The sequence below is a fragment of the Schistocerca nitens genome, chromosome 10, assembly GCF_023898315.1.
Source record: "Schistocerca nitens isolate TAMUIC-IGC-003100 chromosome 10, iqSchNite1.1, whole genome shotgun sequence".
NCBI lineage: Eukaryota > Metazoa > Arthropoda > Insecta > Orthoptera > Acrididae > Schistocerca > Schistocerca nitens.
In genome coordinates, this window is record NC_064623.1 from 47,126,320 (window position 1) to 47,140,355 (window position 14,036).

The 14,036-nt window shown below is 44.2% G+C and overlaps 1 protein-coding gene and 1 non-coding gene across 2 annotated transcripts in view; one reads left to right on the plus strand and one right to left on the minus strand.

Annotated features, from left to right (window-relative positions):
- LOC126210054 (RAC serine/threonine-protein kinase) overlaps positions 1–14,036 on the minus strand; it is a 708,536-nt gene that overhangs the window by 536,558 nt on the left and 157,942 nt on the right. The window lies entirely within an intron of this gene.
- On the plus strand, positions 2,553–2,627 carry Trnap-cgg (transfer RNA proline (anticodon CGG)). The gene has a single exon. It is a non-coding gene; the product is annotated as a tRNA-Pro (tRNA).

Here is a 14,036-nt window from a genome sequence, read left to right on the forward strand (position 1 = left end):
CACGCTGCAGAGAGCGTTTAGTTACAACAGTGGTATGTGGACGAGCGTTGTCGAGTTGGAAAACACGGCCGGCCGGGGTGGCCGAGCGGTTCTAGGCGCTACAGTCTGGAACCGCGCGACCGCTACGACCGCAGGTTCGAATCCTGCCTCGGGCAAGGATGTGTGTGATGTACTTAGGTTAGTTAGGTTTAAGTTGTTCTAAGTTCTAGGGGACTGATGACCTCAGAAGTTAAGTCCCATAGTGCTCAGAGCCATTTGAACCATTTTTTTGGAAAACACTCTCTGGAATCCTGTTAATGGGTGGCAGCACAACAGGTCGAATCACGAGACTCATGTACCAATCTGCAGTCAGGGTGCACGGGATAGCTAGATGCTATTTTTCTTGACTGCCGGAAGGCATTCGATACAGTTCCGCACTGTCGCCTGATAAACAAAGTAAGAGCCTACGGAATATCAGACCAGCTGTGTGGCTGGATTGAAGAGTTTTTAGCAAACAGAACACAGCATGTTGTTATCAATGGAGAGACGTCTACAGACGTTAATGTAACCTCTGGTGTGCCACAGGGGAGTGTTATGGGACCATTGCTTTTCACAATATATATAAATGATCTAGTAGATAGTGTCGGAAGTTCCATGCGGCTCTTCGCGGATGATGCTGTAGTATACAGAGAAGTTGCAGCATTAGAAAATTGTAGCGAAATGCAGGAAGATCTGCAGCGGATAGGCACTTGGTGCAGGGAGTGGCAACTGACCCTTAACATAGACAAATGTAATGTATTGCGAATACATAGAAAGAAGGATCCTTTATTGTATGATTATATGATAGCGGAGCAAACACTGGTAGCAGTTACTTCTGTAAAATATCTGGGAGTATGCGTATGGAACGATTTGAAGTGGAATGATCATATAAAATTAATTGTTGGTAAGGCGGGTACCAGGTTGAGATTCATTGGGAGAGTGCTTAGAAAATGTAGTCCATCAACAAAGGAGGTGGCTTACAAAACACTCGTTCGACCTATACTTGAGTATTGCTCATCAGTGTGGGATCCGTACCAGATCGGGTTGACGGAGGAGATAGAGAAGATCCAAAGAAGAGCGGCGCGTTTCGTCACAGGGTTATTTGGTAACCGTGATAGCGTTACGGAGATGTTTAATAAACTCAAGTGGCAGACTCTGCAAGAGAGGCGCTCTGCATCGCGGTGTAGCTTGCTCGCCAGGTTTCGAGAGGGTGCGTTTCTGGATGAGGTATCGAATATATTGCTTCCCCCTACTTATACCTCCCGAGGAGATCACGAATGTAAAATTAGAGAGATTCGAGCGCGCACGGAGGCTTTCAGACAGTCGTTCTTCCCGCGAACCATACGCGACTGGAACAGGAAAGGGAGGTAATGACAGTGGCACGTAAAGTGCCCTCCGCCACACACGGTTGGGTGGCTTGCGGAGTATAAATGTAGATGTAGATAGCCAAGGAGATTGCTCCTGCTGTCATAGGAAATCGCACCCCAGGCGACAACTCCAGGTGTAGGTCCAGTGTGTGTTGAGTGCAGACACGTTGGTTGCAGGCCGTCAACTCGCTTCCTTTTATCCAACACACGGCCGTCACTGGCACCGAGAGAGAACCAACTTTCGTCAGAAAACACAACAGATCTCCCCTCTGCCCTGCGATGAGCTCTCGCTTGACACCACTCAAAATGGCGGTGGCTTGGTGTCAGTGGAATACACGCTACAGGGCGTCTGGTTCGGAGCTGCCCTTGAAGTAACCGGTTTGTAAAAGTTCACTACGGTGCCACCTGCTGCTCATATTGCTGCTGCAGATGCAGTATGACGCGCCACACTCACGCGCCGAACACAATGGTCTTCTCTTTTGGTAAGGGCACCCGGAACTCCAGAGCTCGGTCTTCTTGCAGCCGTACATTCTCGTGATCACCGCTGCCAGTAGTCACGTACATTGGCGTCAGTCATGCCAAGTCTTCCTGCAATACCGCAGAAAGAATATCCTGCTCCTCGTAGTCCTACTACACGACCTCGTTCAAACTCAGTAGGGGAGAGTGCGGCACTCTCAACCACGGGGCACAATCAATCAGGTTGCATAATTTCAGTATAAGGTGGTAAATTATTTTTTCCTCTGTGCATATGTTGTCAGTACTGCTCTACCAACTGCCACTTGTTTTCTGCAGGATCTAGTTCCCGCCATTAGTGTTGTACTGGTGATATGTTAGTTTCGCGACAGTGAAGTAATTTTTGGGGACATACATACATTGAATTTTAACGAAACTTTCCTGGCAGATTAAAACTGTGTGCCCGACTCGAGTCTCGGTCGGGCACACAGTTTTAATCTGCCAGGAAAGTTTCATATCAGCGCACACTCCGCTGCAGAGTGAAAATCTCATTCTGGAAACATCCCCCAGGCTGTGGCTAAGCCATGTCTCCGCAATATCCTTTCTTTCAGGAGTGTTAGTTCTGCAAGTTTCGCAGGAGAGCTTCTGTAAAGTTTGGAAGGTAGGAGACGAGGTACTGGCAGAAGTAAAGCTGTGAGTACCGGGCGTGGGTCGTGCTTCGGTAGCTCAGTTGGTAGAGCACTTGCCCGCGGAAGGCAAAGGTCCCGAGTTCGAGTCTCGGTCGAGCACACCGTTTTAATCTGCCAGGAAAGTTTCATAAGCGCACACTCCGCTGCAGAGTGAAAATCTCATTCTGGAAACATTGAATTTTGTTCAATCCTTTGTCACCAAACTTTAGATAAAGTAAACCATTGTAACAATATTAATACTGTATTTTAATGATATAGATCTTCAAATATTAACAATGTTCATACATAACCTCACATGAACTTTGTTTGAAATATGTACTGTTGGGGCACTTTGAACCAAGCCCTCCCGGGGCACAATGAGACATGGTTCATTGTGTCCCAGGAATCTTTTAATTGTCCAGTATAAGTACTCTGTACTTTGTTTCCTTAGCATGGGTAAAACATATGTGTAGGAATTTAAGGCTTTTAAATCACAGACGTTCGGCAGTCCTGTTTTATATTATCAGGTTTGAAGGTGGTTCTTTCATACCACAGGAAGAAGGACAGAGGTAAAACTGACCATTACGTTATGCAAGAAGCTGTACAGGATGTTCTTAATAAGGGCATGGCAGTTCACCAAGCAGCTAAATCTCAGCTAATACCTTACCCAACTCTTCATGGATATGTTCAAGACATTAAATGTGGTTCCAGAGATTGACACCAACTACGACAATTGTAAGGTATTTTCTGTGGAGCAGGAGAAAGAATTAGGTAAAGGATGAAGCTTTTGTTCCAGATAGCAGCATACTTTATGTGCTCTCATGACCTGCTACTGATGGTGTGACAAAGAGACAAAAATCATTCAAATATGGAAACAGCTTCAAGTCCATTGATGTTCGGTAATTCCAAAATAAGTAACATGATTGTGTGCCTACAGATTTATTATATGATTCACACATGGAATATATGTACACATTATGTTTAAAGTATATTTACACTTCCTTTGTATGCTAAATAGGTTCTTTCAATGAACCTATCTAAAGTGGTTCATAGTGCCCCACATGTGGGGCAAATGAACCATTTACCAAATTTTCAACAAAGGCCTGCAGCTAAAAAACAATTAATGACAATGCAATCATATAAGGCCAATTGATATTTGAATGATTAAACTGTAACATCTGTAAATCACAACTCTGTAATGAAATTATTGGATGAGTAACAAGGAGAATTATTTTTTTATGGTTCAATGTGCCCCACTCTCCCCTAAGATGCTGATGAAATAAATCTCGGGTGAACGGCCTGGTATGAGTGTGCATAGGACACAATATTTCGGCAATCGACCACGTTGCCATCATCAGGTGCGCTGATGTACTGACCGGTGGTGGGCCGGCGCCATGTATATATAGGACAATCCCCCTCCCTCAGGCGCTTCCTACATCTACATCTACATCTACATGACTACTCTGCAATTCACATTTAAGTAATTGGCAGAGGATTCATCGAACCACAATCATACTATCTCTCTACCATTCCACTCCCGAACAGCGCGCGGTAAAAACGAACACCTAAACCTTTCTGTTCGAGTTCTGATTTCTCTTATTTTATTTTGATGATCATTCCTAGCTATGTAGGTTGGGCTCAACAAAATATTTTCGCATTCGGAAGAGAAAGTTGGTGACTGAAATTTCGTAAATAGTTCTCGCCGCGACGAAAAACGTCTTTGATTTAATGACTTCCATCCCAACTCCCGTATCATATCTGCCACACACTCTCTCCCCTATTACGTGATAATACAAAACGAGCTGCCCTTTTTTGCACCCTTTCGATGTCCTTCGTCAATCCCACCCGGTAAGAATCCCACACCGCGCAGCAATATTATAACAGAGGACGAACGAGTGTAGTGTAAGCTGTCTCTTTAATGGACTTGTTGCATCTTCTAAGTGTCCTGCCAAGGAAACGCAACCTTTGGCTCGCCTTCCCCACAATATTATCTATGTGCTCTTTCCAACTAAAGTTGTTCGTAATTTTAACACCCAGGTACTTAGTTGAATTGACAGCCTTGAGAACTGTACTATTTATCGAGTAATCGAATTCCAACGGATTTCTTTTGGAACTCATGTGGATCACCTCACACTTTTCGTTATTTAGCGTCAATTGCCACATCATACAGCAATCTTTTCTAAATAGCTTTGCAACTGATACTGGTCTTCGGATGACATTACTAGACGGTAAATTACAGCATCATCTGCGAACAACCCAAGAGAACTGCTCAGATTGTCACCCAGGTCATTTATATAGATCAGGAACAGCAGAGGTCCCAGGACGCTTCCCTGGGGAACATCTGATATCACTTCAGTTTACTCGATGATTTGCCGTCTATTACTACGAACTGCGACCTTCGTGACAGGAAATCACGAATCCAGTCGCACAACTGAGACGATAACCCATAGGCCCGCAGCTTGATTAGAAGTCGCTTGTGAGGAATGGTGTCAAAAGCTTTCCGGAAATCTAGAAATACGGAATCAACTTGAGATCCCCTGTCGATAGCGGCCATTACTTCGTGCGAATAAAGAGCTAGCTGCGTTGCGTAAGAACCATGCTGATTACGTATCAATAGATCGTTCCCTTCGAGGTGATTCATAATGTTTGAATACAGAATATGCTCCAAAACCCTACTGCAAACCGACGTCAATGATATAGGTCTGTAGTTCGATGGATTACTCCTAATACCCTTTTTAAACACTGGTGCGACCTGCGCAATTTTCCAATCTGTAGGTACAGATCTATCGGTGAGCGAGCGGTTCTATATGATTGCTAAGTAGGGAGCTATTTTATCAGCGTAATCTGAAAGGAACCTAATCGGTATACAATCTGGAGCTGAAGACTTGCCCGTATCAAGCGATTTGAGTTGTTTCGCAACCCCTAAGGTATCTACTTCTAAGAAACTCTTGCTAGCAGCTGTTCGTGTTTCAAATTCTGGAATATTCCATTCGTCTTCCCTGGTGAAGGAATTTAGGAAAACTGCGTTCAATAACTCCGTTTTAGCGGCACAGTCGTCGGTAACAGTACCATCGGCACTGCGCAGCGAAGGTATTAACTGCGTCTTGCCCCTTTGTACTTTACATACGACCAGAATTTCTTCGGATTTTCTACCAAATTTCGAGACAATGTTTCGTTGTGGAACCTATGAAAGGCATCTCGCATTGAAGTCCGTGCCAAATTTCGCGCGTCTGTAAATTTTAGCCAATCTTCGGGATTTCGCGTTCTTCTGAACTTCGCATGCTTTTTCCGTTGCCTCTGCAACAGCGTTCGGACCTGTTTTGTGTACCACGAGGGATCAGTTCCATCTCTTACCAATTTATGAGGTATGAATCTCTCAATTGCTGTTGCTACTATATATTTGAATTTGAGCCACATCTCGTCTACATTTGCATAGTCAGATCGGATGGAATGGAGATTGTCTCTTAGGAACGCTTCTAGTGACACGTTATCCGCTTTTTTAAATAAAATTATTTTGGTTTGTTTCTGGTGGATTTGGAAGAAACGGTATTGAGCCTAGCTACAACGACCTTGTGATCACTAATCCCTGTATCAGTCATGATGCTCTCTATCAGCTCTGGATTGTTTGTGGCTAAGAGGTCAAGTGTGTTTTCGCAACCATTTACAATTCGCGTGGGTTCGTGGACTAACTGCTCGAAATAATTTTCGGAGAAAGCATTTGGGACAATCTCGGAAGATGTTTTCTGCCTACCACCGGTTTTGAACAAGTATTTTTGCCAACATATCGAAGGAAGGTTGAAGTCCCCACCAACAATAACCGTATGAGTGGGGTATTTATTTGTTACGAGACTCAAATTTTCTCTGAACTGTTCAGCAACTATATCACCGGAGTCTGGGGGTCGGTAGAAGGAGCCAATTATTAACTTAGTTCGGCTGTTAAGTATAACCTCCACCCATACCAATTCGCACGGAGTATCTACTTCGACTTCACTACAAGATAAACCACTACTGACAGGCACAAACACTCCACCACCAATTCTGCCTAATCTATCTTTCCTGAATACCGTCCGAGACTTCGTAAAAATTTCTGCAGAACTTATTTCAAGCTTTAGCCAGCTTTCTGTACCTATAACGATTTCAGCTTCTGTGCTTTCTATTAGCGCTTGAAGCTCAGGGACTTTCTCAGCACAACTACAACAATTTACAACTACAATTCCGACTGTTCCTTGATCCAAGCACGTCCTGTATTTGCCATGCACCCTTTGAGATTGCAGCCCACCCCGTACTTTCCCGAGGCCTTCTAACCTAAAAAACCGCCCAGTCCACGCCACACAGCCTCCGCTACCCGTGTAGCCGCCAGCTGAGTGTAGTGAACTCCTGACCTATTCAGTGGAACCCGAAACCCCACCACCCTATGGCGCAAGTCAAGGAATCTGCAGCCAACACGGTCGCAAAACCGTCTGAGCCTCTGATTCAGACCCTCCACCCGGCTCTGCACCAAAGGTCCGCAGTCGGTTCTGTCAACGATGCTGCAGATGGTGTGCTCTGCCTTCATCTCGTAAGCAAGACCGGCAGCCTTCACCAAATCAGATAGCCGCTGGAATCCAGAGAGAATTTCCTCAGATCCAAAGCGACACACGTCATTAGTGCCGACATGTGCCACCACCTGCAGCTGGCTGCACCCTGCGCTCTTCATGGCATCCGGAAGGACCGTTTCCACATCAGGAATGACTCCAGCCGGAATGCACACGGAGTGCACACAGGATTTCTTCCCTTCCTTAGCCGCCATATCCCTAAGGGGCCCCATTACGCGCCTAACATTGGAGCTTCCAACTACCAATAAGCCCACCCTCTGTGATTGCCCGGACCTTGAAGGCTGAGAATCATCCTCTGAAACAGGGTAGGCAGCTGCATCTGGCTCAGCCAGAGACAGTGTCTGAAACCTGTTTGTCAGACGCACCGGGGAGGCTTTCTGATCAGCCTCCGGGGACGTCTTTCGCTGCCTGCCACGCCTTGGAACGACCTCCCAATCAACTACAGGCGAGGGCTCAGCCCCACTGCGGGCAGCAACCGGGGCAACCACAGCGGCAGACCGATCTGGGGACAGACGGGACGAGGTTGACATCCCCGTGATACCGAAGTCCGGCTCCCCACAGTGGTGCCCATTGGCAACAGTCTCAAGCTGCGCGACCGAAGTCAGCGCCGCTTGCAGCTGTGAGCGAAGGGATGCCAACTCAGCCCTCATCCGAACACAGCAATCACAGTCCCTGTCCATTCTAATCGATGTTGAACAACAGTTACTGAAACACGAGTCAGTGCCTAGATAACGCAAGGGAAACACGCAAAGAATGTATTAAGTAACCTGTACAAATGCCTAACGACTGCGCTACAATCTGCCTGAATTTACGATTACAGTAACTAAAACTCGAAATTACACCTCCTATACGAAACTCACACGCAATTTAAGTAAGAACCTACGAAGTAAACACTAAAGCGCGATGCTATAACTCTCAAATACTATAATACGCCCGAAATTTATGAATTAAACAATGCAAGTACTCAAAAACACGCAAAGAAATTAAGAATTAAACTATGTAACAAATAAGTAAGCTAGGGGTATACGACTTGCTGCTGCAGCTGCTTATCCAACGGCGGCAGGGAGTCGGTGCGGTCCGCGCCCCGCGCGCGGTCTAGGTACAGCGTCCGTTCTCCCGCCGTCTGGGCGCTGCGTCCTAGGTCTTCTCTTTCAGGAGGGTCTGCAGGCACCGCTCTCGTTATTCTTCCCTCCTCCTCCGAAGTCGGTACACTCTGGGAAATATCCTTTTTCTTCTTAATCTGGGTGATCGCGGGTTCCCACGCCTTGCTGAGGATGTAACCGCTGTCACAATTTAGTTGTGGGTCTCTTACTCTGATCTCTATGGCTTCTTTGATGACACGGTCCCAGTATTTGGAAGTCTGGTCGATTTGGTCATATCCATGTTGTGGAGTTCCGACAGGCAATGCTCAGCGATGGCCGACTTACTGGGCTGTTGCAGTGTAGTCTGCCGTTGATGTTCTCGGCATCGGTCCTCAATGGTAAGAAAGGTCTGCCCTATGTATACACCACCGCATTGGCAAGGTATCTGATAAACCCCTGATTTACGTAGACCGAGGTTATCCTTGACACTGCCAAGAAGGCTCTTGGTTTTGCTTGGAGGACGGAAGATTGTTTTCACTTGGTGTTTACGTAAAATGCGTCCAATTTTTCCGGATAAGGCCCCACAAAACGGAATAATAGCCAAGGCCGCCTCCTCCTGAGTTTCATCGGTGTGGGATATAGAGCCTTCCGAATTTGCCCTTCCTTGTAACCATTCCTCCGAAACACGGTCTTCATATGGTCCAATTCTTCTTGGACACTGCCCCTGTCAGAGATGGCGTGAGCTCTGTGTACAAGAGTTTTGAGCACGCCATTCTTTTGTGCCGGGTGGTGGCAGCTATCTGGATGTAGGTACAAATCGGTGGGCGTCTTCTTCCTATACACGCTGTGGCCCAAAGTGCCGTCAGCTCGTCTTCTACTCAAAACATCTAGGAAAGGGAGCATCCCATCCGTTTCGATCTCCATGGTTAACTTAATATTCTCGTGTCTCGACACGAGAATATTACGCCGGTCAGTACATCAGCGCACCTGATGATGGCAACGTGGTCGATTGCCGAAATACTGTGTCCTATGCACACTCATACCAGGCTGTTCACCCGAGATTTATTTCGTCATAAAATACGCCTGGAGAAACTGAAGAATCACGTCAGTAAGATGCTGATAATGGTTTCTTTGCCGCCTTAGAAGCACGCTCAATCTCTAAGGTGATTAACGCTCAGGGCAGTTACAGCGTGGATTTAAAGCAAACCTAATTTACATCCTCATAGTGGCGTTATCTCACTTATGTGACTGGCGCGAAATGTCATCTTTGACCTGTAGAATCACGTCTACCAACTTCCTATTGGTGGATTATTATTATTATTATTATTATTATTATTTATTATTATTTTCAATCAGTGCAGTTTCGCTCCACACTGGAGACGCCTGCTGGCACTCTAAGACCTGCACAGTCACGTGCTGTGACGTACGCGCCGTGGCCGGCCTTTCCTGCTAGGCTCGGTACGCATGCGCATGCGGAAGCACGCGGTTGGCGGTTCCCTCACTCGGTATGACGTGGCACTCACTGACCGAGTGCGACGCAACAGCCGTGCGTCCAGGCCACGCGGCCAAGGCAACGTAACACTCTACACCGTTTAGACACAACGCAACGGCAGTAATGCGCCCAACAGGCATCTAGAGTTAGAATCCCTTTTTCGCTGTCGATTTTCCATGGGTGTACTGTATACTTGAGGTTCTCCAAGCGTCACATGTTGTTGTTGTTGTTGTTGTTGTTGTGGTCTTCAGTCCTGAGACTGATTTGATGCAGCTCTCCATACTACTCTATCCTGTGCAAGCTGCTTCGTGTCTCCCACTACGTACTGCCGCCTACATCCTTCTGAATCTGTTTTGTGTATTCATCTCTTGGTCTGCCTCTACGATTTTTACCCTCCACGCTGCCCTCCAATACTAAACTGGTGATCCCTTGATGCCTCAGAATAAGCCCTACCAACCGGTCCCTTCTTCTAGCCAAGTTGTGCCACAAATTTCTCTCCTCTCCAATTCTATTCAATACCTCCTCATTAGTTATGTGATCTACCCATCTAATCTTCAGCATTCTTCTGTAGCACCACATTTCGAAAGCTTCTATTCTCATCTTGTCCAATCTATTTATCGTCCATGTTTCACTTCCATACATGGCTACATTCCATAGAAATACTTTCAGAAACGACTTCCTGACACTTAAATCCATACTCGATGGTGACAAATTTCTCTTCTTCAGAAACGCTTTCCTTGCCATTGCCAGCCTACATTTTATATCCTCTCTACTTCGGCGATCATCAGTCATTTTTCTCCCGAAATAGCAAAACTCCTTTACTACTTTAAGTGTCTCCTTTCGTAATCTAATTCCCTCAGCATCACCCGACTCAATTCGACTACATTCCATTATTCTCGTTTTGCTTTTGTCGATGTTCATCTTATACCTTCCTTTCAAGACACTGTGCATTGCGTTCAACTGCTCTTCCAAGTCCTTTGCTGTCTCTGACAGAATCACAATGTCATAGGCGAACCTCAAAGTTTTTATTTCTTCTCCGTGGATTTTAATACCTACTTCGAATTTTTCTTTTGTTTCCTTTACTGCTTGCTCAATATACAGACTGAATAACGTCGGGGAGAGGCTACAATCCTGTCTCACTCCCTTCCCAACCGCTGCTTCCTTTTCATGCCTCTCGACTCTTATAACTGCCATCTGGTTTCTGTACAAATTGTAAATAGCCTTTCGCTCCCTGTATTTTACCCCCGCCAGCTTTAGAATTTGAAAGAGATTTTTCCTGTCAACATTGTCAAAAGCTTTCTCTAAGTCTACAAATGCTAGAAACGTAGGTTTGCCCTTTCTTAATCTAGCTTCTAAGATAAGTCGTAGGGTCAGTATTGCCTCACGTGTTCCAATATTTCTACGGAATCCAAGCTGATCTTCTCCGAGGTCGGCTTCTACCAGTTTTTCCATTCGTCTGTAAAGAATTCGCGTTAGTATTTTGCAGCCGTGACTTATTAAACTGACAGTTCGGTAATTTTCACATCTGTCAACACCTGCTTTCTTTGGGATTGGAATTATTATATTCTCCTTCAAGTCTGAGGGTATTTCGCCTGTCCCATACATCTTGCTCACCAGATGGTAGAGTTTTGTCAGGACTGGCTCTCCCAAGGCTGTCAGTAGTTCTAATGGATTGTTGTCTACTCCCGGGGCTTTGTTTGGCTTAGGTCTTTCAGTGCTATGTCAAACTCTTCACGCAGTATCATATCTCCCATTTCATCTTCATCTACATCCTCTTCCATTTCCAAAGCGTCACCATAGCGACTCAGTATCATGATGTACAGCGGTAATTAAATACTGAAGTTACTGAAAGCCATTGTTTTAGCTGTGGAACTGTAACTTTGCGTGAAAGAAAAGCTGATGAAATAATGCTCGCTTTCAGGCTGCTGATAAAATTGCACTGACGTTGGGACATATTTTGGACAGAACATAATAGGTGTCATTCGAGAATTAATCGATTGTACAATAATGTCATAGCTTTGCTCTCAAGGAAAGTAAGCGAGCAGCGATGTTGTAAGCTGTATTGCAGGGTTAGGTTAACATCTTTGATGTGCGTGCAGGCGCAGTAGCAGATAGTGGTTATCTGAGTTAAAATGAGGAAGCAGTTGTAATGTTATGTTTCAAATGTAAAACCTCAATTTATCGCCGTGTTTAATTAAGAGTATTATGTACTGGTAACTGATCTGAGAAGGAGGTGTAATGGAATCTTTTATTTACGTTTTTTTAAAAATCACTCTTATTTTTTCATCGCCATTTTTCACCTACGTTTCTCTTACAATTTTTAATTGATCATGGTTTTTTTCAAAAGTAGAAAAGGAACCAAGTGCGTTCCGAAAATAATTCGATTACAACTAACAGACAAGTCATTACACCTCAAGGTTGTCTCTAAGCAGATACAGTAATTTGCAGCTTTAGCATAGCAGTACTTCAACGTGTTACCCATATTTGTGCAGAATAGAGGTAAGGACTAAATACTTTGATTTTTTTTTTTATTCAATCAGGGCCAACGTCGGTCACCTAGAGACAGTTAAGTTTTTGTGTTTTATGTATCAGTTTTAGTTCTGGGATTTGGGATCAGTTTTGCAAAACTAATTATCGTAGGTTTTATGTCAAAGTTCATTATTCCGGCAGTTTATACTGTTCAAAATTCTTGCAGTAAGATTATTCACTTTACCAGTATTAAAGGCTTGCCTTCTCATTATGAGAGTTCGCTTTTCTATTACGATTCATTATTACTTCTGCACAACTCTTATTATTCACAACAGAGTACGTCAATCATATTTTTATTATTTACAGATAACTTTCAAGTAAATTAAGAAGATTTATGTTGAAGAGTGTGACACCAGACTACAACTGTCAACTTTTTTTTGTAATTATCAAAAAAACTACAATCCAGCTAGACCACAGGCCTCCGTGAGGAAATCGGCGTAATAATTCCACAGGGAGGCATCGTGATTTCAGGGTGGGTGTTCAAGTGGTGGTGTCCGTAATGGAGAGTATTGGCCTCCGTGTCAAACCAGTAAATGTCTAGTGTAGGAAACTTGTGTGTAATGCAGTACCTAAATTATTTAACGTACCAAATAAACCACCACAACTGTAGCTGAGGGCAAACCACACTGATGTGATAACAGAAAGTGGAAAGCAATAGTTCCGTACACAGTAGAAACCAGTTCCGCAACTGCTGTTAAATCTGCGTCACACATGACAAGAATCTTCAACACATTCGCTTTTAAAGTAAACAGTAATTACATTTACAAAACTATTCCTGTAGAAGAAAGTGTAGTGACGTGGAAGAATGTCCGAAGCATTACACTGCACAAAGCTGTTAAGTGTCTGGAAAGTGCCTATCATAATGACATACAACAACAGAAATATATGCTTCTCATGCATTAAGGGGATACGGAATCACCTATCCCCGCAATGTTAATATATGCCTACTATAGGGAACATTTTCTCACAAACTACTGGAGACAGAGAGGTAAAAATTTTACTGTATGTGCATTCATATGTTACAACAATACTGAAACAACAGTTTATTGTCAAAGTATTTTCTTACAGAGATATTGTACATTTATTTTTAAGTAAATTTTTTCCATCGCTTTTTACTAGACTATCACCCCTAAGTCTTTTGTAAATCAAGTAATTAAAAAATCGTTGTTTCAGTATGTAATAGGGACCTATGTCACTACGTCATAAAAATTTCAGACTTCTAGGTTGACCAGTACCTGAGATAATGTTCCTAGATGAAGTAAAAAGTAAACTTACGGGAAACGGAGAAAGAAGATTAAAACATTCCTGATCCGTAGCTAATACCCCCTTCACAGTCTTCATAATCATCTTCAAGTCTTCTTTTGGCACCCCTCTGCACCTGTATTGCTTTTTTCACTAATGTCTTGATTATATTATCAGCATGCCTTAGTCTGTGCTGATCTAAAAAGAACATAGCACGTACCGTACGGGAACCAACACACATACCCAACTTTTGAAGGACCTGGCATTTAGTTATATTTCCAAGATTGAAGGTTGCCACAGCATCATACACACCAAAATGTAGTGTATTAATTCCGACAAACACTGTTTTTGGGAGACGATGCCATATCACACTATTCAAGCACTCGTTGGGGTTCTGCGTTTTTCCGTGAAGACATTTCATCAGAAGACTTCTGTCAGCCAGATCTCTGAAAATGGGCTTTATTTCTGCCATGATGGCTGATGGTAGACTGTGGTGGTGAATGTATTTCTCTCCTGTTGTTAGTCCCCTATTGTATTTACACCAGCTGTTTTCACCTTTGGGGCACAAACCATGTTGTGGATGCTCATCC